General features: G+C 41.6%; 1 protein-coding gene and 1 long non-coding RNA gene across 4 annotated transcripts in view; one reads left to right on the top strand and one right to left on the bottom strand.

Moving 5' to 3' along the window:
* Egfr (epidermal growth factor receptor) overlaps positions 1 to 26,101 on the bottom strand; it is a 161,705-nt gene that overhangs the window by 107,036 nt on the left and 28,568 nt on the right. The gene's annotated exons all lie outside the window — the stretch shown is intronic.
* Positions 13,423 to 24,479, top strand: Gm39584. 2 transcript variants are annotated; one of them, XR_872254.2, is made up of 2 exons: positions 13,423 to 15,681; positions 18,201 to 24,479. It is a non-coding gene; the product is annotated as a predicted gene, 39584 (long non-coding RNA). The 2 variants fall into 2 exon arrangements; XR_872255.2 differs by lacking the exon at positions 13,423 to 15,681 and adding an exon at positions 17,574 to 17,731.

Here is a 26,101-nt window from a genome sequence, read left to right as displayed (position 1 = left end):
CAAGTTGCCGTGAGGCCACACTTGATAAGGGTAGGCCCAATTGCTGGTGTTCTTACAAGACAAGAGGAAATTGCATATGCATGGATGTTCAGAGAGGAGAACACCATGTAAGGACACAGAAACAGACACATAAGAAAATGCCCTGTAACACAGAGAAATGCAGAGGCTGGGTGCAGGGCAAGTGTTGCTGGCAGCACCAAATGCTGGAAAAGCACGTACCTCCCTTTTAGGTTTTAGAGAAAACATAGCTCCAATGGCACATTCATTTTAGATTTCTGGAATCTAAAACCTTGAGAGAATACATTTCTATTGTTTCAGACCAGAAAGTCTGTGGTATTTGATTGCAGCAGCTTCAGAGAATGGTATACTATAATTGCTCAGAATTCTGCATGCACACCAGACATTTAAACAGTGTCTCAGGCAGGAAGTGATGTGAGCTCCCGAGCACAGGGGTGTGTGGTCTGCTGCATATGTAGACCAAAAGACTGGCAACTTAGACAGTGATCTTTCAAAGATACAGGAGAAAGCAAGTCTTTGTCCGTGTTGTTAGGTAATACATTAAGACATTGCACTGTCTTGCTTTGTGGGTGGCTCTGCAGCTAACCAAGTTCTTAGAGTTTAGCTTAGAAATAGACGGTTCTTGGCAAACAGTAGACAGGAGACAAGGAAACAAAAAGAAAACAAAGATGCTTAAAGAAATGTGAGGTAGTGTAAAGTACAAACAGAAACAAGGAAAATGGGGAATACTGACTATTTTCTACAGAAGTTCAAAGTTCACTAACTACCTTCCTGCTCATTGAGGCGTGAAGAAAGATCTAAGTTCCTTCACACATGTCATGCTGTCATTTTTCTACTATTGGCATTTCTGTTATGTAACTTTGAATATTCTGGTTTAATCTTGAATCCACCAGTTGCTTCAGTTTCATACGCTGGATGTAAAAATGATCACACCGAAATGGGATTTCAAACTGAGTCTCAACCCAGCATTGTATTGTAACATTGTTACTGTGAATTGTGATGAGTATAATTTAAAGAAAGAAAAAGAAGTAGAATAAAATAAAGAGACAGACTGTGGAAAAGATCAGAGTAATTCCATGAAGATAATATGCACTGAAACTATGTGGAGCCATGAGTATATGTCAAAATAGTAAAAAAGCATTTGTCAGAAAATACTACGCAAGCTGCCCAGGGAGAAAAGCTATTAATAGTCACATCCAGCTATAAAGACTGAGAACCACAACAAGGACTAGAGTGGTAAGATACTCTCAGTAGTGCAATAACAGCCACTTGTATCTTAGGAGTAATCAGCACTTGGAGTAGTCCAACTGAACCTAAAGTACACTGAGTTTACAGGAATTCACAATAGTCTGTGGATATGGCAATATCGAGCCCTAGAGGAGAACCAATTACTATCATGTGACTGGAAGTCTCCAATTGACTTTCAAATATTCATTCTTATGTCCATAGGTAGATGGAGTTCTCAGCTATAATTACAGAGGCTTCTTCTTTAGGCAGTCAGAGGCTATTAGAATGATTTACAACTGGTCCAAATGAAGAATAAAGGGCACTGTAAGGCTCAGGGAAGTTCCTGGAGGTGGAGGCAGAGAGATTTTAAGAGCCTGATTACCGATGAGGTTTTTTTTTAGGCAGTACAGGAATGCTTCACCCATTAACATTCTACAATATGCTTGCAATCAGCATGCCAACATGGAAGAGAAAATGTCACAATGCTCTCCTCTTAAATGAAGAGCTAAAGACTTCTTAGGGAGAGGGAATCAGTTGTTTGTTCTTTTAGGGAGCAGAGCATTCCTAAGTGGTTAGCCTTAAACACAGGCAAATATAGGCAACATTAATTGAACTTAGTAGGGTGTGTATGTGTGTGTGCGTGAGCATGTCTGTGTCTGTGTGTGTATTGTATACATTTATATTTAATTACAGAAGAAGAGGTAATGAATTTGAAAGAGGATAGTGTGTGGGGGGAGCATGGGAAGAGATGGAGGGGAAGGGAAAAGTAATAATGATAGAAATGCAGAAAACTCATGCATGGAATTCTCAAAGGATTTTTGTAATAAAACATCTCTAAACTTGGACAGGTTGAAATTATGTTGTAAGCCACTAAGCTAATGTTATAGAATGGTTTCCATGTTAGCTATTTCTGAACTGTTGACTGGCTCAGAATACTTTATAGAATGACCTGGAACATACCAAGGCATGCTCTTAAGTGAGGGGCATGGAAGGTTTAGAAATTTAAAAACAAAACAAAACAAAACAAAACTCACTTTTTCAGAATGGCCTCATAACCTGCCTTCCTTCCATCAGGGTTGAGAACTATGTGGAAGTGACCATTTCTAGCCCAAGGTAAGTGGGTGTATCTGAGATGAACTTACTATCCAGGAGAAGTAGATTTGAGTCTTGCTTTCCCAGTGGCAACAGAGAGCACTTCAGAAGACACGCCCACCTCTATATAATTAGAGGTAGTTGGGGACAGGTCACCTCCCAGGTCTTGAGCTCTTGTTCTTCCACATTGCACTTTGGACCTGGCCTGTCCCAGAAGTGGGCAAAGTCCTCTGAGAAAAGGAAAACCAGAACTAGTCTAGACAAGATTCCTTCATGCCAAAGGCATGAATGGGCCAGCCAAAGATGCGCATCATCCCTGCTCAGTAGACCTTTCTCCTCCCACCGCTGTGGTGAATGAAGAAATAAACAGCACAGAATCTGTCATCTCAGGGGTGGGTCTTGTGTGCAGATGGCATCAATGGATAACTTCTCTTGTTGCAATAGTCCACAATCCATAACATTCTGTTAATCATTTCTATTCCCTGGTCACACACAGTTCTGCCAAGAATACATTTCAAATGATTTCTGTTCAAAGCAAATTTGTTGTTTTATGTGAAGATCTTGTGGAAGTGTGACAGTCGGGTGTGCATCTTCAACATCTGGGATCCACAAATGAGTGTTTGTCTTTACATTTTGCAGAACACATGTGAGTGTGCAGAGCTTACAAGCTTACAAGAAGTGCCTCCTTGTGTAAGGGCAGGGAATTTAACCTTCCTGACAAATGACTGATGTCACTGGGTTGTGTCCTGGCTCAACAGAGTTCCATATTTTTCATTGTTATATCGACGCTATGGTAGATGTTATTTATTTTATCTAATTTTATTTTTAGTTGACAAATGAAATTGTTATATTTACGGTACTAAATGTGATATATTGATATTTTCATCACTGTGGAATGGCTAACTTAAGATAATTAATGTATGTGTTACTTCATATAATTTCTCTTTTATTTTGGAATAGTAAAAAGATACGTATTTACTCCACTAGCAGTTCTAGAGTCTGCAACGCACTGTTATTAGCTGTAGTCACTATTATTTTCCATAGACCTCTTGAAGGTATGTCCTCCAGCAAACTGAAATCTGGTTGCTTTCCCAGGGCATCTCCTCAGCCCCTGGGGACCATGCTTCTCTGCCTCTATGGGTTCTGCCCTCCCTTTCAGATTCTACATGTAAGTGAGGTCACACAAAATGGCCATTGTGCATCCAGCCTTGTGACATAATGTCCTCTAGCTCTGCTTGTGTGGTGAATCGACAGGTAGGATTCCATCTTGTATGTACTAAACAACAAGCAGAGATGGGTACTTATTGCACAGTGCAGCCTTACAGTGTCTTATGTTAAAACATGGACCTTTTCAAAGCAAATGGACATCATAGCAAAAGCATGCACCAGGATGTAACTGCTTAAAACTTTAAAAAGGAAAGATGTCATACTTAAATCTAAAACACAAAACAAAAACCTTCTAGAAGATACTATGAGAAAACATGAGTGCAAAAAGCATAATTCATGAAAGGCAAACACTTTTGAGATAAGATTCTTTTCTTTTATCTAGCAAATGATTATGTCAAGAAATTGAAAGTGAGCTATTATATACTACTAGTAGAGAGTGAGTAACATAGACTATATAAAGAACCCTGAATGCACAAATGTCTGTCCTGGCTGCATGCCTATTTCAGCTTTGTCGGAGTTCTTAGAAGCACACAGCATTTCTTTCTCACCAGCTGTTGGATTCACTTCCTTTGCCTACTAAGGTTTTGAGGTTCTATGAAAATAATAGCCAGTAAAAAGCAAACAAGGCAAGCCTATTTCTTGCACACAAACCCAGAAGGCCACCAAAATTCTCCACAATCAGCAAATGAGAGCACACAGTGTGGTTTGAAAGACTCCATCAAAATTTAAGGCTCGCTTGGAAACATTAAAAGGTGACACCAGGTGAGAATATTTAAGAGCTGATTCGGTCACAAGGACCTGCCTTCAGGAGTGAATTAATCTGTTAGTGAACTAATGGATGATTTAGCTAACTTAAGAGTAGTCCTGTCACAAAACTGTCTTGCCTATCCCATCCCTTTCCATGTGACTGTCTGCACTGCCTTGAGGCTTTGCAGAGTCCTGACTGTCACAAAGGTGCCCCACAGATGCAGCTTCCCAAACTTCACTCTTCCAAGCCTCCTAACCCTGAGCTGAACAAAATCCTATATTTTATAAATCATCCGGTCTGTGGTATTCAGCCATAGCAACGACAACAACCTGTGATAGTACAGTGTACTATCACAGTAAACTATCGTGAGAAAATCAGCAGTAAACAAAATAGTAGAAAGTAAATGGAACGGAGGTTTAATTCACATGCGTCTCAACCTTCGCTGAAATCCAGACCCTGGAAGAGAAGTCACACAAAGAGCACATCTCTGAGGGGAAATGAAGTAATGTGCAAGCCCACCCTCTTTTTCTCAACATCTCTCCCAGATTCAGGACACACAATTCTTTTCCATTTCTCCTCACTCCAGCATTCACACTCTGGCCATTTGTCACCTCGGCAGAATCCACATGGGCACATCTGTACCGAGGCACATCAGCCCACCTACTGTCTCTAATGCAGGCTGGGACAGGGCACTACCTCTACAGCCCCTGAGACTGCTGACCTGCTCCCTCCTAGACTCCGCCTCTTCCTTCCCTCTCTGGATGTTCCATCCAAACCCCCATGTGGGCTTCTTTTCTTCACCTAGCCTCAACACAGGACTCCTTCACCCTTTACTTTGAATTTAGCCTGTGACTATTTCAACCCACATAGCTTTTCAGAAAGCTAAGTTTGATTCTCTTTATCCTTCTGAAACCACCTAAATCCTCTCTGTTATCCAGAAGAACAAGAAGAGCTGGTGAATGGTTGGGAGTCCGGTGCTCTGCTCTAACCCACTCTAGTCGATAGAGAAGCCCAGGCTAGCATGAACAGGCCAATAAAGAAACACAGGTCAGGAGGTTCTTTGTGCATGCCGCTGATCCACTGCTCTAGAGCAGGGCAAGTGATGTCACAGGGACCTTGTATTGCCTATTCAATTCCATCTCAATGACACTCCCTGCCCTTCTTAGGACAGCCAAAATCTATGGCTCTGTAGCAGTACCCAAGCTCTAATCAAGACTGATCCATGCTAGACTGGCATGGGCATTACTTCATTCATTCATTCATTAGCTGTAGGGAGCATGTGGTCTCCAAACTACTCCAAACTTTTGTAGGCAAGTAAAGACACATCACAGTTTATAAAACTTATTTCCCCAGGCTGTCCAGAGCAGAAGGAGGAAGAGAGAGGTGTATAAACTTTTATGTGCTAAGGTATTTTAGCTAACTTGGTATAACTGGTGTGTATTTCTTATCATTTAAGAAAGAAAGTAGAAAAGGTTTCCCCTTTCTGGAGACAGTGTCAAGTCTAAAATGATAATGTAAAAGGAACTTTCTGGTGCAGGTAAGTGCTTCAGGGATGGTATTGTGGGCAAGTGTTACTGGAAGCCTGATGGGCAGAGCTCTGTCACCTAACACTGGAGGAACACTCATCCTCACTGCCACCACCTATTTCTTCTTTCCTTCCTTCCTGAATGCCCATATGCAAATGTAAACATGTAAGATCCTATCAAGAACAGGAGCAAGATAAGTGTTGCATGGTTTCCAGAGTGTCAGGAGTAAAGCCTGCTTCTGACTCACACTTATTATTTTCAAATGTTCTTCACAGCCATGTACTTTGCCCCAGCAGCCCTGGCCGCCTCCTCCCCCTTCTACACCCACAGTGTCACTGGGTCACTTGAGATAGTGCTTAGCTGGAGAAACATTACAACTGTGCCAAGCTTTTCTAGCTAAACAAGACTGAGCCTGATGCGTCAGAGCCTGCTCTCCAATAGCAGCTCAGGACGCAGCCTCCAGCTCTTCGCAGCTGCCTTAGGGCGAAAGACAACGCAACTCTGCCACTCACCAGCCAAGTCTCCAGAGCATCTCTTCTAGAAGCTAACTCTAGAGGAAGACTTCATGCAGCCTAGAGCAGCTCCTGGGCTTCCCTAGAATGCTGTTTTCCAAATTCTCTAGTAGGTTCAGATCTGTTAGCCTAAATAGCTGCCCTGCTGCGAGTGCTTCTGAGTTGTTCCATGTGAAAGTAAACTGGTGTTATTTAATCACATCATAGTCTTGTAGGGAGAATTAGAGGGGAATGTGTGAACCAGGTTGCCCAGCACAGGCACACAGCCCTTATACATCCCTGTAAGGACACAACACAGGCAGCAGTGAATACATGCAGGCTTCCTGTGGGACACCAAGGAAAGGGCAAGTTTTCACTTTCATGTGTAAATGTCATGACTAAGCTAAGGCCCAGTCAGTAAGGAAAGCATCATAGTTACACCTGTGTTCTCTAGGTATCTTCAAGAAAACAATCCCACAGCCATAAATATTTTTTTTCCTCAGAAACCTTACTTAATGACTGTCAAGGAATGCTGTGTTCCAGAGGCCAGATTCTTGGCCCATTCACAGCACCATATAAGTAGCCTATAGCTGGCAAAGAACACTAGTCACTCAAACTGTCACATTTGCCAAGATGTCCTAGAGGTGAAGGAAGGGCTGAGTTGTATGTGCACTGCAGACCCTCAATCATCTTGCCAAAGCATCAAATGATTCTTCAGGTCACACATTATTGTGTATGTCCTCAGTAAGGGCACACATATATTGGCAGTAATGTGCAGTGTTATCTAACTTTTATTTAGCTGTTATTGGTTCTCTCTCTGCAGTGACTTCCATTTTCTAATTTCAAAGCACATGCTGATTCATGTCCTCTGCTGTTTGCCATTTCCCACTTCCCATTGTCTATTCTTCATGTTTATTGACATCCTACAATAGAATGGCCAGTGACAGGGACCAGGCATACCTATGAAGGTGCAAACCTTATATGAAGTTCCTCAGAGCTCTGACATAACATAATCTGACATACTCAAGTGGGTCAGTACAATGTGTGTACAAATAATTCTTTGAGAATGGAGAGCTGTCTACTCCACTAATGGCATTCAAACAGGCAGAAGTCTTTTGCTGGAGGCTTCTGTGTGAAGCAATCATGCTTTAATTGGGGTTTATTACAAGGAGCATTGGAAGATTCATACAGGGCTCTAATATTAATGAATTAAATGATGTTTATATCATGGATCAAACATACCTACATTCCTCCTGAAGCTTAGGAATATATTGTTTTGAACTTGACTACACTGGGCCACTTGAAAGCCCAAGTTGCTGTCATGAGAATTCTTAGGAGGCAGAACACAATTGAAGCAATGAGAGCAGGCCAGCTCACTCATCTCTAATAGATGAAGAATGTGTGTGTGTGTGCTTGCATATGAAAATGGGTATACCCAGCAACAAAAATCCAAAAGAAAAATCTTTCTCTTAACATTAGTTGTGTAATCTGGGTCACACACTGTCCTAAAAACATGTTTTTTTTTTTTAATCTTTAATCCTTTTTTATAGTCCAGTCTTCATCCCCCTCCTGTTGTGCTCCCCGAACATGCCCCATCACATACACCCCCCATTGTCCTAATAACTTAAACCAAGGTGCATAGCATAATGTTTATTACAATTTTGTCTGCCAAGGAAATTAGCTTTTGCTGGTAGCATGGAGCCTTCATATTAAAATCTTTATATGTTGTGACTCATTAAAGGAACCTGCAAGGCTTTCTTGAGTTTTAAGTATATTTGTTGATATTTGTTACCATTTCTATTGGTCTGTTCAGTTATGGTGAGGATTTTATTTCAGTCCAAAATTTTGGCAAGGTAAGTTGTATGGAATGTTCATTAAGCTCCCGGATAGGACGGGTTGTAATGCTTTTAAAGCTGTTAGAACAAAGCTAACCAAATTTTCAAAATAAACCACAGTAGCACCTCAAATGAGATGTTTCCATATCAAATGTGCCATTCATAACTAATTGCTAATGGACACTGGCTAGGCTGTAAAAAAAAATGGACAAGAACAATTAATTGAGTTAAATAAGCTTGGATATTTCCAGTTGAATGGAAATGCCCAGTGAGTCTGCTTGCTTATTTTGTAAAGAACTGTTATGTAGTTATAGATTGCATTCTCACCAACTGAAAGCCAGCCCATCTCATTTAGTGCTCTTTTTAGCTCAGCAAATTCTGATTTGGAGACTTCATGCACATGGGTTATTGTAGAATCCTATTTGCAGACCAACTGAAAGAAGAAAAAAATAAAGAGTTCCAATCCCAGAGAACATGGTGTAGCTCAGAGCTTGCCAGAGACAGCAGCTGTGATCTCCTGAGAGGCTGCCTGGGCTCTTTTCTCACCACTGTGATGGGATCTGCCTCCTAAGCAAACTTGTGACCAGGATGCAGGCTTCAGGTAGCCCAATGTCATGAAGTCTGAAGGATGTATTCTTAAGATTCAGGAAGAACACAGCCATGTATAACTAATGACATAAATAGGACTTAATCTGGGGGTGGGGGTGGGAATCAGATTAGTAAATTCATCCTAAATATATTGCTTGCTATTGTTTCTAAGTATATTCCACAGTGGATATATTCTGAAGTTAAATATAAACTGTGCTACAGAAGAACTTGTGTCTCAGTGGTGACATTTACAAGACAATTGATAAAAGGGAAGCTTCCGTAAAGGGAAGGTTCAGAGCAAAAGGTAATGATTGCAGGGGCTAAGAGGCGGGGTCCTTTGCATGATGTAGGAACAGGGCAAGAAGTACAACCACTACTGTCCGGGTTAGCAGAGACAGTGTGCTGACCTGAGACTATGATGTAAACATTTGATTGCTCATTTATTGTTTGTACTTGTGTTTTGGGGAGAGGTAGTTCGCACAGGTGGAGGTCAGAGGACAACTTGTGGGAAGCCACTATTTCTACCATGTGTGTCCTGAGGTTTGAACTTGGCTCAGAAGAAAAAGGTGCTTGCCACCTACTCTGGTGAACTATCTCTCCAGGCCCCTGTGGTGTTTCTTAAGAGTGTGTTTCTTTTAGCTCTTGCTTCTGCACTGGTTAGTCTTTGGGGAAGAATGCAGAGTGGATCATGTGATCTGTTCCTCCAAGGGTGGCCTTTTTGTGCTACCAACACACCTGTGCCTTCTGTTCAAGTACCTATACCTGCTCTTTAAAAATTTGAAGCACTTGACAAAGTGTGTTTAGTGACACTGAAAGTCTCTTGAAGTTCCCTTTTTGATTTTCCACTATTATGATGGTTATAGCCAACAGTTTCCAGAACAGAGCTCTAAAATAACATGGCTTTAATTTTGAATTAATTTCTGAACGAAAATACATTTTAAAAAAAAATGACCTTCCCAGAACTTTTTAGTTGTTTGACTGATATACATCATTTCTTAATTTGACAAGATAATCTTGACATTGCCAGTTAATCTAGTTGATTAAAAATGTCCCTTGATGTTAAGATATGCATTAGAAAAATTACACATTCCCTAATAATATTATACATAGAAATTAAAAGCAGGAGTGTGGAGAAGAGAGGAGATATTTTTATAATGTTAGATGATTTTTAAAAATCTGTATTATCCACAAATTTTTTTTTCTGGAAAAACGTCCCATGCCTTCCAACTGGAGAGAAAGTGTGAGATCACCACTTACACGTTTTGTTTCTGACATGAGCTAACTACGGAAGGCCATAGTGAGCCAGTGTTTGTTTTAAACTTTCTCACAACTTGCAGTTCTTATTCAAGGCATCTAGAATGGAGCATGGATATTAATGCACCAGGTTAAGTGATCAACCAGGAAGGGAATTAAAAATCAAGTCGCAGACTGAAACTGATCTTCCCCAAGTTCTTACTGGATCCATAATAGAAATTACTGTCAAAACGTGACTCAGAGTCTGAGAAGGTGTGTGGATTTGGTGCGCTTTTTTTTTTTATCACAGGGAAGATAGCATGCAACTCAGAAGAGCCCACATGTGACAGGAATGACAAAAAGCAGACTCACACGCCGGAAGAATTAAAAACCATAAATAAGCCAGCACTAAGGATTTCTGCACCCATGCCTGAGGGCTGTTGGAGCAGCCATAAAGCATGCAGATTGTGTACAGTGCCTGTGAGGGAAGGGCAAACTTAGCTCAGAAAGAAGTGTACCAAACAAGGTGCATTCAAATTCCTGTTGGTAGATTTTGGAAGTTGTCCAAACTGGGGGCACCTTTGACGTACTTACTGTGCAAGCATCTCCCATACAAGCATGCCAAGAGCACACACTCTGAGGGATACTTGATTTTATTCTCCCCCCAAATATCTTCTCATCTACCATGTTGTGCCACGTTCTAGATCAAGTCTCCCCCTGCCTCATCCTGGATGTGGCTGCACTGAAGGGATTCCTTCAATGTTCAGAAAAAAAATTTTTTCAAAGGTGACTAACTGGTTAAATAATGGGGTGGGGACCTTTAATGTCAGATATTTGTCATTCTTCAGGAGGAGAAATGATGACTGACAGGTCAGGTAGCCAGAGGGTTGGCTCCCAGGAGAGATAAGGTACAGTCAAGCCTGAGCACTCCTAGTCTAAGTGTAGTAACACAGTTTGGCCTTTGGGAGTTGAACAACCCTTTCACAGGGGTCATCTATGACCATCAGAAAACATTGACATTTTATATTATGATTTATAACAGTAACAAAATTACAGTTATGACCTAGCAATGAAAATAATTTTATGGCTGAGAGGCATCACAACATAGGGAACTGGATTAGATGGTCACAGCATTAGAAAAGTTGAGAACCGCTGCCTTCAAGTAATAAATATTATTACGTCTGTGGTGCCAACAAGAAGGCAAAGGTGCACGTGGCTCAAGGCACTTACTGTCCAATCCCTTAGCAACTAACTAGGCAAGCTGGGGTGTGCACCTTATTTGTGTAAGCACAAGTTCTCTTATCTCTGTACAACGCCTTGAGACTCAAGAGACTTACCTTGAATGGGTCAAGTAAGGATAAAGCCCATTCGAAGTTTCTTGAACAAAAGGTCCAAATTACTTTGCTAACAGCTTCTGATCCTCGACAGATGTAACACAAATTGGAAAGGAAGTTTGCATTTTAACTTTATATGCAACATTTAATTTACATTCTTGTGGGTCACATACAAAAGGAGAGCTTTATTTAGGGCCATGGCAATGGGGCTGGGGTGTGATTCAGAGTTAGATAGTATGTGAAACTTAGTGTTTCATCTTCAGCACCAAGGGAAGAAAATTTGCTGGCTGGGAACTTGGGACAATGTGCATGTGACACTGCAGCATGTGCACAGGACACTACCCTGGCCACAGTGACCTCAGCAGGACAAGGCTAGGGCTGTCAGCTTTTTTCTTGCCAGTACTTTGTGATCCAGCCCAAGAGAAAAATCTGTAGTAGTGCTGGCTCTTTTCTGTTTATGTTGCTAAGTTACTGGATATTTTGTCTTGCCTCATCCAGAAAACTGTGGTAATTGTCTTTAAACAGATAAGCAGCACACTGGAACATAGTTAATGTGGCCTAAATATGCTGAGATTATTTTTTGTATGTTTTTTTCTCTTTCAGATACAGTCTGCAAAGAGTGGTGATTCTCCATCAATTTAAAACAGACTTCAAACCTCTCTGTATTTAAGCAGAAACATGTCTGTCTGGAGTCTCTGTGAACTCCAGGTGCTCATGTGCATACACATACACGTGTGCTGCTCTGGATATGTGCTTAACACAGACTGTTAAGAAAGGAAGAGCTTTTGAAGTCTGAAAGGAGTCATGGAGGCAGGTTATGCTGGCTGTGCCATCTGTACAGGATATGCTTCAAGGAAGAGGGTTAAACAGACTCCTATATTGTAGTAGGTCCAAGCTATCTCTCTAACTCCCTTTTAAAAGCAAAATATGAGCAATCCCTAGATTGGGGCACCCTAGGACTTGTGGGGCTCAATGGTAGGAGTTAGCAAGGAAAACAGAGGTCTTTCAGGATAGTTGTAGTACCACAGGACCCAGCCCTTTGGCTATCACTGAGAAATGACTGGGTAAAATAGAGTTAAGGTAACAGAAAATGTAACATACATTCAAAACAATCGCTTCTTTTCTCTTAGGCATAAATGCCTAACAAAAAAAATGTATACAGTTTAGGAAACAAGTGTATCCTGTCATGTCCTTTATGAGTTTCCACTCCAGCATACACCAATAGAACAAGAACGATGGGTCTCTTCCCCCATCTCTTACTTTTGAGCAGTGATGTCTATGCCCTGGATTCCTTTCTGCTACTTCCTAAGAAACTGAGACCTGCCTACACACTATTTGTTCAGTGTGAGTAGGTAGCAAGAGGGAGATCCCAGGCCACTCAGGCACAAGGAAAGATCCAACATTCAGATCCAGGCTTGTCTCCACATCTACCGATAGCAGCTTTGACACAGACCTAAGCTACTGAACCCTATGTGGTATGTCTGTAGCCATGTTGCCATTGAATAAATGAAAATTTTATGAAATGAATAAATGAGCTCTTTCTAAGACCTATCATCGGGACACACTGCCTGTTCTCTCTGCAGCTCTGATGTCTTCCAGCACGTCACTTCTTCTTTCATATGTGTGTCAATTTGTTTCTCAGATCAGCATGGGAAGCCACCAATGCTGCTAACAACAGTACTAGAAGACATTCGCAAAACCCTCTGAGAGAGTCTGAGCATTTTCTTCTACAAAAGGAACTGAGGGAACCGAAGCCAGAGCCCCCTTCCATCCCAGGATCTCATGCTTTTAAAAACACACTCCTTTATATGTGTCTTCTCTCTGCCTTCACATTCCAAACTTGTGAGGGAAATTGGATCAGTACTCACTTTGGCTCTCTTTCTTCTCTAAACAGGTCAACTTTTAAAAATGAATAACTCCTCTTTATCCTAAGCCCCGATGGTCCTATGAAGCAGCAGAATAGCTCTGAACAGCTGAAAAAGAATAAGTAAGTTGATATCAGGGGGACTCAAAAGAGTACCGTGCTATTTACCAAAACCAATGTTCTGTCTAAGCAGAAATAAAGAATAGTATTGTCTGCTGTGAAGGAGGGGAAACTGGAGCTTTCAAGACTCCAGAGAGGGTGCACAGAAAAAGGCCACAAAGTTCAGAGAACGGTGGGATAAGGCATGTGGCAGTGTTCTCCTTTGAAAACAAAAGAAACCTGTTTTACTAGATGTATTGGTGTTCATGAGCTTCTCAAGTGTGATGCTTGAAAAGCAGCAAGAACCACATTGCTCTCTGCCACAGCTAAGGACACAAACCGCATTGCTGTCTGCCACAGCCAAGGAAACTCCAGGCGACTTCTGGTTTCATAAATACATGGCATATTTGTGAGAACATCCCTGGAAGTAGGCCGCCTGGAATTCTTGGAAGGGGAAAGCATAAGCAATGGCTTTCAGACCTCCTGACCTCAGAGGTGACAGATAATTGCTGGTGTGTCCCCAAAGGACATGAATTCTGAAAACTTCAAAAGCCAGGGAAGCTTCCTGCACTGTAAACAGCCCATTTACATTTCTGAAGACAATGACAGTACAGGGGAAATAATGAGAATATGTCTTTCACACAAGCAATGAAGTTTACAAAGAAAGTAACCACCATACTTTCACTTAAATGATTTGCATTCTCTGAAATAAGCATCTCACTTAAAACAACACACACACACAAAATAAAACTTTACCATCCATCTTCTGAACAAATCAGGAACTGAAAGTCTCAGACTGCTTCCTAAGACTTGAGTCTCTTGATATTGCTGAAGAAATGGTAGCAAAAGGAAGAGGTGACTATCCAAGGAGACTTAGCAGTCTCACCTAAGATCTCCCCATGCCAAACAGAACGTCTCCCTCTCTCTGCTCCTCCCCTCTCCTCTTACCACTGTTGTACAGAGCTAATGCTGGAGTGGAAAAGGTCTTCTCATGTGGACTGTGTCTCTGTGGAGCTTTATAATTAGTTTGTTCTTTGGTGCTAATATGAAACCTGCAGTTGGCTGACTATCTCTTTTCTTTGAACATAAGCAGCCTCCCTCTGCTTTGACCTTATACTGGGTTTCATTCTGTTGTACTCACACAGGAATGTGTGGTGGGGACTAGAACTCCAGCTTTAGGCCCGCCTCCTGAAATGATGACCTCAACACAGAGCTCTGGGGTTTCACCTCTGTGTAGTTTGGGAACACCCGTAAACATTCGAGCATGCTTGTTTTCTCTCTGCACTGTTTACAGCAGTCAGGGATGTACATGTCATTACTTCTCGTTACTGTTAAATACAAAGAATATACTGTACAATCAACTCCAGGAGCAGCCAGGAAAGATCTGTGGTTGCACAGCTGAAGGTTGGTGCTAGGCCAACACTCTTACACGTGAATCCTCCACATCTCGGTGAAAAGAACCAGGATGTGTCTAGCTGCAAGCAAAGGTAGAACCAATTTTGTATTCTCTTAATATCAGTGTAACACCAGGGGTTTAAATGGTCTCCCTTTAACCCACCAATCCCAACTGATAGCAAAATGAAATGACTTTATGACACTGGACACATGGAAGTGTGTGCTCTAAATCAGTTACTTTAGAGCACTGTCCCAATTTTAAATTTCATTGACTTGGAGAGAAGACTTGTATGGCTCAGGTTGCTGACCTTCCTTGTTGAGGAAGGATTCAATACCTTGAGCTAAATACCACTGCTCATAACAAGTGGCCAAAGCACATTCCACAGAATGTATTTGTTTTCATTTAGTAAATCTGAAAAGAAATAGAAGACACAGTGAGGGAACAATTTGATATCCAGTGCGACAATGTTGTGGACACAGTAGTAATGCTTCAGCGTCAGGTCTGTGGTTTCCTTAAACACAGAATTTAGACTGGGCTATGGTTATTTGCATGCGTGACCTTATTGATAAGGACAATATTACCCACTGGTGGAGTCCTGAGCAAAAGAGAGGAAAGCAGGATGACAGATGTACATGTGACTGCAGCTCCCACTATATCCATGGAGACACTTCTACCAGCTTGCATACATGTCCCTCTGCATTGGAATTTATCCGTGTAGTCACCGGTAGGAGCAAATACACTTACACCCAAAAAATCTACAGCTTTTGGAGACTGTCTTTCTCATGACACACAGAGGCAGGTGTCACACACACACCCTGCCCCAAAGCCCTAACAAGAAGAGTAAAAAGAATGTGTAGCAGGAAATAGTTCTACCTTGACAAGCGCCGTGTGACTCAGCTTCGTTTGGTCAGAAGCTGTAATTTCCTGTCCTGGCCCAGTGTTTCCCTTACCATGAGCTGTGCTGGTCCTCAGGAGAAGCAGCAGCAAACACCACTACTCGCTAAGGGATAATCCATCTCTCACAATCTCCCAGCACACTCTGGCTTGCTTGATGCCTGAAGAGGTAAGCTCTCCACCAGAGATTAGCTCTTCACCATGCTGCTTACTTACTCTGCCAAACTCCAGTGACTGTCTCCTTCCCTTTGGAACCAATTTCAAAATCAATGGTTTAATCAATGCTTTAAAAATGGGAGCATTGTCAGTCTCTAGTGACTTTCTCTCTTTCTTCCTTTTTTTTTTTTTGGATATTTTCTTTATTCACATTTCAAATGTTATCCCCTTTCCTAGTTACCCTTCCTCCCGAAAGCACCCTATTACATCCTCTCTCCCCCTGCTTTTATGAAGGTGTTCCTTCACCCACCCACCCACTCCCACCTCCCCGTCCTCAATTCCTTTACAGTGGGGCATCTATCAAGCCTTCATAGGACCAAGGGCCTCTCCTCCCGTTGATGCATGGCAAGGCCATCTTCTGCATGCAGCTGGAGCCATGTGTACTCCTTTGTTGATGGCTTAGTCCCTGGGAGTTCTGGGGGGCATGGTTGATTGATACTGTTGTTCTTCCTATGAGGTTGCAAACCCCTTCAAGTCCTTCATTCTAACTTATCCTTTGTTCTCTTAATATAAATCATAACCTGTGTTTTTAAACATACAAATGTGTAAGTATCCACTCACATACAGAGTGACTGAATGTTTCTTTGTGACTGAAGAATTAGAGGCCTTGCCTTGGGAGCTCATTAACTCTTCAGTATCACCCAGTGCAATTCACTGGCCCAGGGAATTTCCACAGGGCTCATGAGTCACTAGCTAACACTTTTTGACTACTTCTTCCTTCCCTGGAAGTAATTCACTTAGAACACGTGCGTTTTTATACATTAAAACCCAGAATACAGGAGGAGTCTCCCGGAAAACTAGGAAATCCCAGTTACATTTTTCAGAGAGTACAGGGAACACCTGAGTTGGAGCCTTCCACTTATCAGGAATGTGCAATCAGCAAAAAAAGTCACTTTCCCACTGACTCAGGTGGACACCTGGAAGCCTGGAGGGGATGTTTATTGCGGTGAATATTTTCACTCCATGCCTCAGGCTTCGTTAGATGTGGCTGCAGTGTGGCTCACCAGGTGGCCCTTTCCCAGGAGGCTGCCTTGCTGAGCAATGGTGGAACATGTTCATTTCCTGGGCTTTGGTTTGTGAATTGCCTGGTGTTACGTGAATGATAAAAACCATTACATTTCCATCTATTTTCTATCTCTGCTTCTTATACCCTGATGTTGGACTTTCTATAAGTCAGAAGTCTGAGACCATAGGGTAAAAAGACAAACGTAAGCCATTAAGTAGTCTTTGTCTTGCTTATATAAAGGGTGAGTGCTGACTTTGAGTTCAGAGGACACAGTAAGAAAACAGGTGTATACATGCTGCAGAGTTCCCTCAGACTCATGTTTACCCTCAGTCTATGTGTGTATCTTCATATACTTCCGGAGTGGGAGAAATGGATTATGAAAAGACCCAGTGTACTTTCTGCCTGTGTGTCCAATATAACAAAGCAACACAGGATACCCTGTAAAATAATCCAGGTCTAGATCAGTGAAGGTGAAACAGTTCCTCTGTTAATCCATGGATGGACGTGACAGCAAAGGTTGCATAATTGGAACATGTCACAAGTATTATGAATTAAAACTCTGTTTGGCTAACATGACCCAAGAATCATATTAGGAATTCTTCCATGGAAGATGCATTATTCTTTCTGGATATAATAAAAAACAAGACAAAGCTTAACATATTTTTTCCTATTAGAATTTTACTCCCCAAGAGCTGCATGAGGAGGTGGAAGGTCAAAACAAATGTGCTAGGATCGGGGAATTATTGTGATGTTAGCTTTCTTTTAGGTTTAGGGAAAAGGCAAGTGAAATTTAGAATCCAGGGTGCTCCTCCCATCTTGACATGGAGGCCCTTCTCCCTTCTTTTGTGTGCAGGAGTAACTCCTCTTTGTAAGTCACTATCCCCATCACCTCCTCTCACTGAATAAGACCAGCACAGAGATAAGCATTTTCTCTTGGGTTCCGAAGTCCCTTCTATGAGCCTTGCACCCTGGCAGGTTACATGGTGGCTGGATCTAGGTAAGCTGTGACTTTTGTGTGTTTATGCTAAAATACTTCAGGGGGATCTCATGGGAACAAGGCTGTTTTCCTAAGTGTAGGTTTAGCATTCACTGAAACATCCCATTTTGGTTCATTAGATTTCTGCTCCCATACCTGGTCTTTTCATCTCGTTCTCCCACAGCTCTACCTCTGTCCAAAATATTCTCCATCGTTTCAATCACATCAGCACATGTGGTTCTACCTAAATGATGGACCAGCGCAAAATAAAAGACTAGAACCAAATTGCTTTCCCAGGGAAGAGGATTCAAACAGGAAACTGGTGGGAGAGAAAATGGACTGAAAGGCAGAAAAACACAGAAATTACAGGCGGTAAAAGTGGAGCCAGGGTAATGAGGTTAGACGGTCTTGCTTCCAGGCATAGATTTCTTCATTTCTCTTACTTTTTTTGTAACTTGACCTCCATCTGTTACTGTGATTTTTATCTCAGGTGGAGTAAATGGAAAGGCCATGTGGTGGTGTGGAGCAAACAGGCTTGAGAAACTCCCAACCCTGGGCTTGAACTGGCAGCTTTTGAATTGGTTGAGAGACTACTTCACATTTATGGTCCTCCCGGGCTTTCTCTCTGTATAAAGAGACTGCAATACTGCTCTCCAAGCTAACTGCAAGCACTAAAATGGAGACATATCGCCTGCATTATGGTGTATGTTGTGAGACAAGCACGAAGAAGGTGGTCAAGTTCATCTGGTATGTGTAGCAAGGGTATGGCAAACCCTACTGAAAACATAATTCGGAGCTGAAAGCACGGCTTCTCACTTGAAGCAGCCTTTCAAAAATTCCACCAGTCGATTTCTGATCTTTCAAAGAATTGCAGCAAGAAGGGAGGCAGCTGGGACTCCAGATCAAGCCCCTTCCATGTTAATTAGTAATGGGAAAGTACAGTAACGTATGGGTCTCTGCCTCCTTATCAATATGATACCAGTGGCACAGATACAATGGAAGCAAACACACAAAATTATATTTGAAAAGGCAGGGCATACTTTTCCATGCAAATGATAGATGATGAAAGGGGAAAAAAATGTCATGCAATTGAATGAGCAGCAGTTAATTATTCTTCAAAGTGTTCCAAAGGCTCTGATCTTAATTAAAGGGTTAAAAGTACTAAGGTGAGTCCCTTGCTTCTCTGCTGTTTAGCCCTTTCATGCCTGAATGTTATTCTAATTTTGGTTTGTACAAATACAAACATGACATTCCCAAAGCCCTGACGTGCCTTGAGGTCTTTTCATGCTTCCAAATCTCACTCCAAACCCTTCCCTTTCTCTTGACTTTGCAGATCCAAGTTCTGGAGAACTTTTCACTCTTCCTCTAGGGTCACAAATCACCGGAGGGCTAATACCAGCATTCTGTGATCTCAGGCAAGTAGAAGTATCTCTAGCTGTACTTTAGCACAGTACATAAGGAGGTACTTGGTACTTTAACCCTCAGCCTAATTCTACTCACTTATAGATACTTAGGATTCTTGAGCAGATTCATTCTTGGGTGCTGTAAAAACAGTGTTACTTGAGTTGCTCTCTGTCTGGTAAGTTAGGAATAGTAGGTGATGGCTGATTTGTCTTCTTTCATCTTTTGGCTAAATTCCATTTATCTCATTTGCAAAATCCCATGGATAAAAAATGAAATCCCAGGGGTATGTTTACCTTTGTGTTGTTACTTACAGTTCTTCCTTGGTTTTGGTTAATCTCTCTTGGGAGGGGAATGTGTGCCATGCCATAGATGGGGAGAGTAGAGGACGTTGTGAAGAAGTCATTTGTCCCCTCCCACTATTCACAAGTTTCAGGGATCAAACTTGAGTTGTTACCCTTGGTGACAAATGCCTTTACCTACTGTTCCATCCTGCCGACTCTACCTGGTCATTTTGACATAAAATATCCTCTGAGACCATCATTTTTGGGAGAGAAAAGCTTGTGTTACAAATGGAAAATCCTATGAAATGTGTTCATTTAACTAAAGTAAAAATATACGGGCTAGGCAAGAAGCTAATAGAGGAGAGGGCTAGATTAAACCAGTGTTGACTTCTGTCGTTTAAAGTTTACAATGACATAGGGAAAAATGTACTGATGAAGACACAACTGGGCTATGTACATGGAAACTAATTGGAAGCAGCTGAAACGGTAAGAGAAAAATGATCTCCTTGGACAGCTTCCTTTATTGTGGGTGGCCTAGTTTGTCAGGTCCCTGTAGCCTCCCCAGATCTGTGTCCCAAAGGCTGAATTGCAACATATACCTAACATTAAAAAAAGAAGAGTCCACATCTACAAAAGATATGTGTGCTTCCCCAGCTTAGGCGGCTATTAAATAAAATCATGAAATTCTAAGTAAACCATTCAATGGCTCATCTTGCTTTCTCATACTATTTTGTGTGCATGGAGATGAGGTCCTCACGAGCCACATGTGTGTACCTCCTTTAGGATAACTGACATGGATTCGAGACAAGAGATAAGCATAGTAAGCAAGTCATGTGTGAGTAACGTAACGAGTTCATGTGCTACCAAAATGCATTCAAGATTGACGCCCTGGGACACACAGCCACCAACGTTCTCAATGTCTACTCCTTCACTTTCACAAGGAACTTCCATCGTTTCACTGGTGACAATCATGTGAATTCTACTATCTGACAGAGACCCATCCTTCTCCTAACCATCTATGGCTTCCAGAGTACAAGGCGAGAAATTACTAAGATGATTTCCTGAAATTAAGGCAAAAAAATATGAAACTGATTGAGGTCAAGCGAACCGATAGATAGATATTTACTACATCATGACTCCTTGAACTCGTTTGAATTCCTAAAGATTGAAGGAAGATATACTAAGATAATGTTGATTCAATCAATTCTTGCCTCATTCTAACTCTAGGAAAAAATATAAGCCCCTGAAAACACTATCATTAAGCAAGGCATGGTGGGAAACAAAGAGAGACAGATCTCTAGAGTTCAGAGTCTATCCAGATCTACAAAGAGCCAGAGCTGCATAGAGAAACTCTGTCACTAAAAACCAAATATGTAAACAAGTAAAATTAAAAGGCAAAAAGAAGAAAGAAAACATCATCATTATTCTGTGAAATTAAAAAAAAATACCAGTAAATTTCACTTTTTGAATTAGTCCCCAAGAAGAGAACCCAAAAGAGAAATATAATTTCCTGCAAAACTAAAGCGCCACTGAAGGCCGAAATACCAAGAAACCACACAAACTGGCCCAAGAATAGTTGAACAAAGCAGAGCACATTAATATAATTTACCACATGACTTTCACGGGCAATTCAGTGTCTAGAAGCATACAAAATGGTACAGTTATGAAAGGTAAGAGACATGGGATAGAGTGACTGACTTTAAGAAGGGTTAAATTGTTCTCTTGGTGGCAGAGGGCATCTTAGCATCTGTTAGAATCACCTTCAGCCTTTCTTCATGTGACATGGAATGGGTCAGCACCCAACAAGTCCTTAGCACCTAAAGGGAAGACCACTGAGTTGTCTGCTCCCTGTTTGACCATGCATGGAGAGAGTCATGGGTTACTGTCTGTTTCTAGATAGACCTCCACACAGACTTTACCTGGCTTGGATATATCTAATATTCATTTGGTACATCTCTGGGAGAATGAAGGCACGCCATATGGTAAGATATAATAATTCCATTTCCCCACTGTGTGGCATTTCCACCCCAGTAGGTCTCTCACAGCCCCCCAGAAGTCCCCTTATGCAGTCAAGTATCTATCATGACCTATTGGACTGAGAACAGGAAAGTTAACACATCTCACTCCATTTTACTTTATACCAGAAAGTCAAGTGCCAGAATGTTAAACAAAATAACTTGGCCAACCTTAAAGAAACAGTGTTTGAGGAGATAGACATGTGTACCTTGATTTGAATATTATACATAGTTGAGAACAGTGTCTCTCAGCTTCCCTAATGCTGTAACCCTTTAATTGTTCCTCACGTTGTAGTGACCCCTAACCATAAGATTATTTTTGTTGCTACTTCATAACTGTAATTTTTCTACAGGTATTAGAGATAATGTAAATGTCTATGTTTTCTGATGGTCTTAGGTGACTCTGGTGAAAGAGTCATTTGACCCCAAAGGGGTTGTGACCCACAGGTTGTGACCCACTAGTCTATGTTTTCAAAAACATCTCCTTGTACTCTATAAGTGTGTATAATTTTTATGGAGAATTAAAAATGTAAATAAATGACTCAATCAAAACATGGGAGGTGGCTGGTGAAATTGCACATATTTGAAATGTCAGTTGATAGTGAAGTCAAACAGGGCATTATTAAGGAATCTGACAAACTCATTCCAATCCTTTTTAAAAGAACCCAAACTCTTAGCATTTCAATACTCCACTGAAATAGTGGGTAGGGTTTTTATTTAATCAAATTGCCAAGAAAACAAAGCTGTAGACCAGAAGAGTCTAAGAAAGTATCTGCTTCAGGTCCCTGAACCTAGTTGTAGTTCTAGAGTGAGTATTTAGCTCAGATTCCTAAGAACACCACATTCTTCTCTTTGGAAAGGGGCTCCTAAGGCTGCATCTCGACTTTGCTCAAACACTTCAAGCCCGACGCAGTCACAGCTCTGAACAGTGCGTTCCACAGTTAGGTCTGTTCAGCTGTTTGTAACATTCTTTCTTAAGTTGATCCAAAATTTGCCTCCCTCTGAACTTCAGACCATTCATCTTAGCTTTTCACTCTGGAGCCAGAGTACAAGTCCACTTTCTTCTCTGTATCACAGAGTCTGCGCTAAGTGAGGGCAACTGTCCTATCACCTCCCATCTGGCCTTTGTGCCTTCGGCTGCTCTGCACAGCTTTCCCCTTCACCTCTAGAGAGATATTCCATTTTACAAACTTCAGCTCACAATGGTTCCTTTAACACTTTTAAAATTATAGTACCGGAAGTTAAACTGTACTCCACACACAGTCTAAACAGCACAGGACTTGGACATGTGATTAATTTCTGAATGTGAGACACTGTGCTTTTATTAATCGAGTCCAACATCAGCACCCCTCTGTTGTTGGCTCATACTGACCTGCATCCAATCCAAACACCTGGATCTTTTCACACTTATGTAATTGGTGTTTTTCATTCCACCAGTCACTCAACAAATATTGCCTCCAAGAAAATTATTTCCACACTAAAATCTGACAAGTTTCCATAAGATGATTGAGAGACAAATAGACCAAGTAAACACAAGGAATTTTGACCTAGCATTGAACCTGAATTTTACTTCTCCACGAATTTAAAAGCCATATAATTCATCAGTGAGTTGTTAAAGGCAACTAGATTCAATAGTAAGTGAACCTGGAACACACTGGACAAATGAGGCTAAATTGAGTCACATTTCAGTTGTGTGGGAAAATGAGTCTGTTCGGAGGGGCCCTGTGGAGATTCATGAATACTTGATCCTATCAACAGCTTGATAATCAGTGGAAACAAATCTTTAGCTGTGAGTCAGAATATTCCATATTTAGAAATTATGTAGATAGTGTTCACTGTTACTTTCTTTAGAATAAGCCAGATATGCCCGATAGTTTTAAAACAACTGGACACAACTTAGCATCACCTGTGAAGAAAGTTTTGTTGGGGATTGCCAGTATTAGGTTGGCTTGTGAGCATGTCTGTAGGGAATTATCTTAATTGATGTAGGAGAACTCAGCTCACTGTAGACAGCACCATTCCTAGGTAAGAGGGCCTGAGCTCTATAAAAGTGGACTACCAGAGCTGAGCCCACGCAGGTGAGCAACATGTATGCCTTCATTTGTTTCAGGCCTTGATGTGGATGTGGTGTGACTAGTCGGGCAAGTCCCCATTGCCTTGACTTCCTCAAGTGATGAACTATAAACATGGAATTATGAATCAAATAAACTCTCCCCTCCCCTGTGCTGCTTTTTTTATTTTTAATAACATCAACAGAAATGAAACTAAAACACAAAAGTAGAATTCCTTGATTTTTCATGTACCACAGATTCATAAACATAGATATATTCCTACTGAATACAATCCCAAATACTCATGTGTTTCCCAGAAAAGTCCTAAGCCACCAAAATTGCCAGATGTAGCCTTCACAATGTAAACATTATGTTTCAACAAGATGCTTTTGTTTTATTCTTTATTAATTAGATTCATCCTTTCAAAATTTCATAAATGTGTACAACACATTCTCTGATCTCCCATCCATGCCTGTCTGCTTTCCCTGACTGTAACGGGACCAGTGCACATAACCACAACTGCTGAGTTTACCACCACAATGCCCAGATGTCTATTTGCAGCCCATCTCTCTATTTTCTGAAGATACTTTTATTCATTTGGGTGATCATTTGTTAAGAATCAAAGCTTTAACTCGTCTTTTGTTTTAATTGTTATCCAGTCCGTCAATTATTGAATCAGTGCAAGCTCTCGGCTAGGCAGGATGAGTGGAATCTGCCAAGCCTAGGCTATTTTTTACACGATGAGAACAGAGGCCTGGGGAATCAGATTCACCCAGCAGCACACGTGCTCACTCTGGGTGCCCTGGTAAGCAGAGAAAGTGGATGAAGCACCAGAAACTGGCCTCAAACAGGGGAGAGCAAACTGAGAAGAGAAAGCACAGGTGAGCAAAAGGTAACTGACTCCGAATGAAGCTGTCCAAGGTGAAGTTCTATGACGTTCCATTAGTTCTGTTGTCTGAGGTAGGGGATTAGTGGAACAGTAGGGAGAAAGGTGAGAAGAGAAGTTAGAAGATGGACATGAGTTCGAAGTAGGGCCTTTACTTATGAGAAAGAGGTTCAAAGGCACCATTGTACATATTATGTGTTGTATGCAGTTATAGAAAATGCTTCACACTGAGTCATCATTGCAGTCGCCCAAGTGTAGACTGATTATGGAATGTTCGGTTTTTAATTTAATAAAAGTAGTTAACCAGAAGATTTTAAGTTGGCAGTAGCATGTTAGGAATTGCATCTATGTTACTTTTTATAGCTTGCGGAACTTTGCAAAGGTATCTATGAGGTACCATCCCAAAGCACTTCTCACATATTCGCAGCTTCGGGGGTCACCTTGCAACTATTTTAAGGATTACAGTATAATTCCAAAGAATAGGTGGAGAAGCGCTGCTTTGCGGACTGCCCTGGCTGCCCTGGTGAGAAGCTCTAAGTAGGAGCAACAGAGGCAGAAAAGAGTCAAAAACATTTTACTGAGGGAGGGGCCTGAGATAGTTGGGAAAGCAGGCACTAGGAGAAAGGCTCTGGTGGGTGTGACTGGGGTGTACCCTGAACACGAGGGCCATCCTCAGAATACTGCCAGACTGCTGCATATGCACAAGTGCAGCTTGAAAATGTGCAAACAGGTTCAGCAGGCTCTAGGACAGGTATGGGAGAGGCCTGAGCAAGGATCCCACCTTCTCCTTAGATCCCAGGTAGCCTCTAACTGTGAATGAGGGGCCCTCTGCTTCCAGGGCAGGATCTTCCGTTTCCAAGCAAGTCTTAGAGTCACACTTGCTGCAGAGCTGTGGGTCAGAAGAACTGTTTCACTCTTAGGAACCAGATAGATGATTGGCATGCACCTGCTTGGAGCCAGATGCTCCCTGACCAGTTAGCAGCAATTGAAGGACTTGTCTGTTTCTAAAACCCTCACCCTGTAGATGAGTCAGGAGAAAATGGGTGCTTAGCAACTGGTGACCTGATAGAAGCTGCACTATTTACATTCACAGCACTCTTGTCTAAACACACCAACTTTCTTGCTGTCCTAGGACAGTGTTCCGATCCTCAGGTGGTATTTTCCAGGCAAATGTAGTTCCATATTGCACATTCTAACAAAAGTGCTGGGATTTGAGACTCTGGGAAAGTTGCCTAATGGTACCTGTGTCTGGAGGTATTACAAGATAACAATGCTTGGAGGTCCTACTAGCTGCTGCTGCCTTTACAGAAACAAGCCAGGAGTTGCAGATTGGTGGAAGGTATAGCTTTATTGAAGTCCAAGCTTAGAAAATAGCATGCAGACTCTATGCCTCGCAGACTCTAAGCATCCCTCAGTTTTGAAAGAGTAAGCAGCAAGAGTAAGGTTTTCTGGAGTGATAGGCAGATGACTGGAGCACGTGAACATTTTTTTGTTCTCCAGCAAAAATTCCTTAAAGGATGAAGACTTGGCCTATGTTTTCTTCAAAGGTATTCTTCCTCCCTGAGCCCCTAGGTTCCTCTAAACACACCAATTTTGCAAATGAAAGTCAGTGACAGGCAAATGGATGGTGTGTGCACCATGAGAGGGGATTTAGTTTTTTGAAGGGAACACAGATAATAAGAACACAGGCATAAGAAAGAGCTCTGGGCTTTGTTTATTTTGCATATCAATGTCCAGCTGGGGAAAGGCTAATC

The sequence above is a fragment of the Mus musculus genome, chromosome 11 (assembly GCF_000001635.26).
Source record: "Mus musculus strain C57BL/6J chromosome 11, GRCm38.p6 C57BL/6J".
Classification (NCBI taxonomy): Eukaryota; Metazoa; Chordata; class Mammalia; order Rodentia; family Muridae; genus Mus; species Mus musculus.
This window is presented reverse-complemented; position numbering and strand designations above follow the sequence as displayed.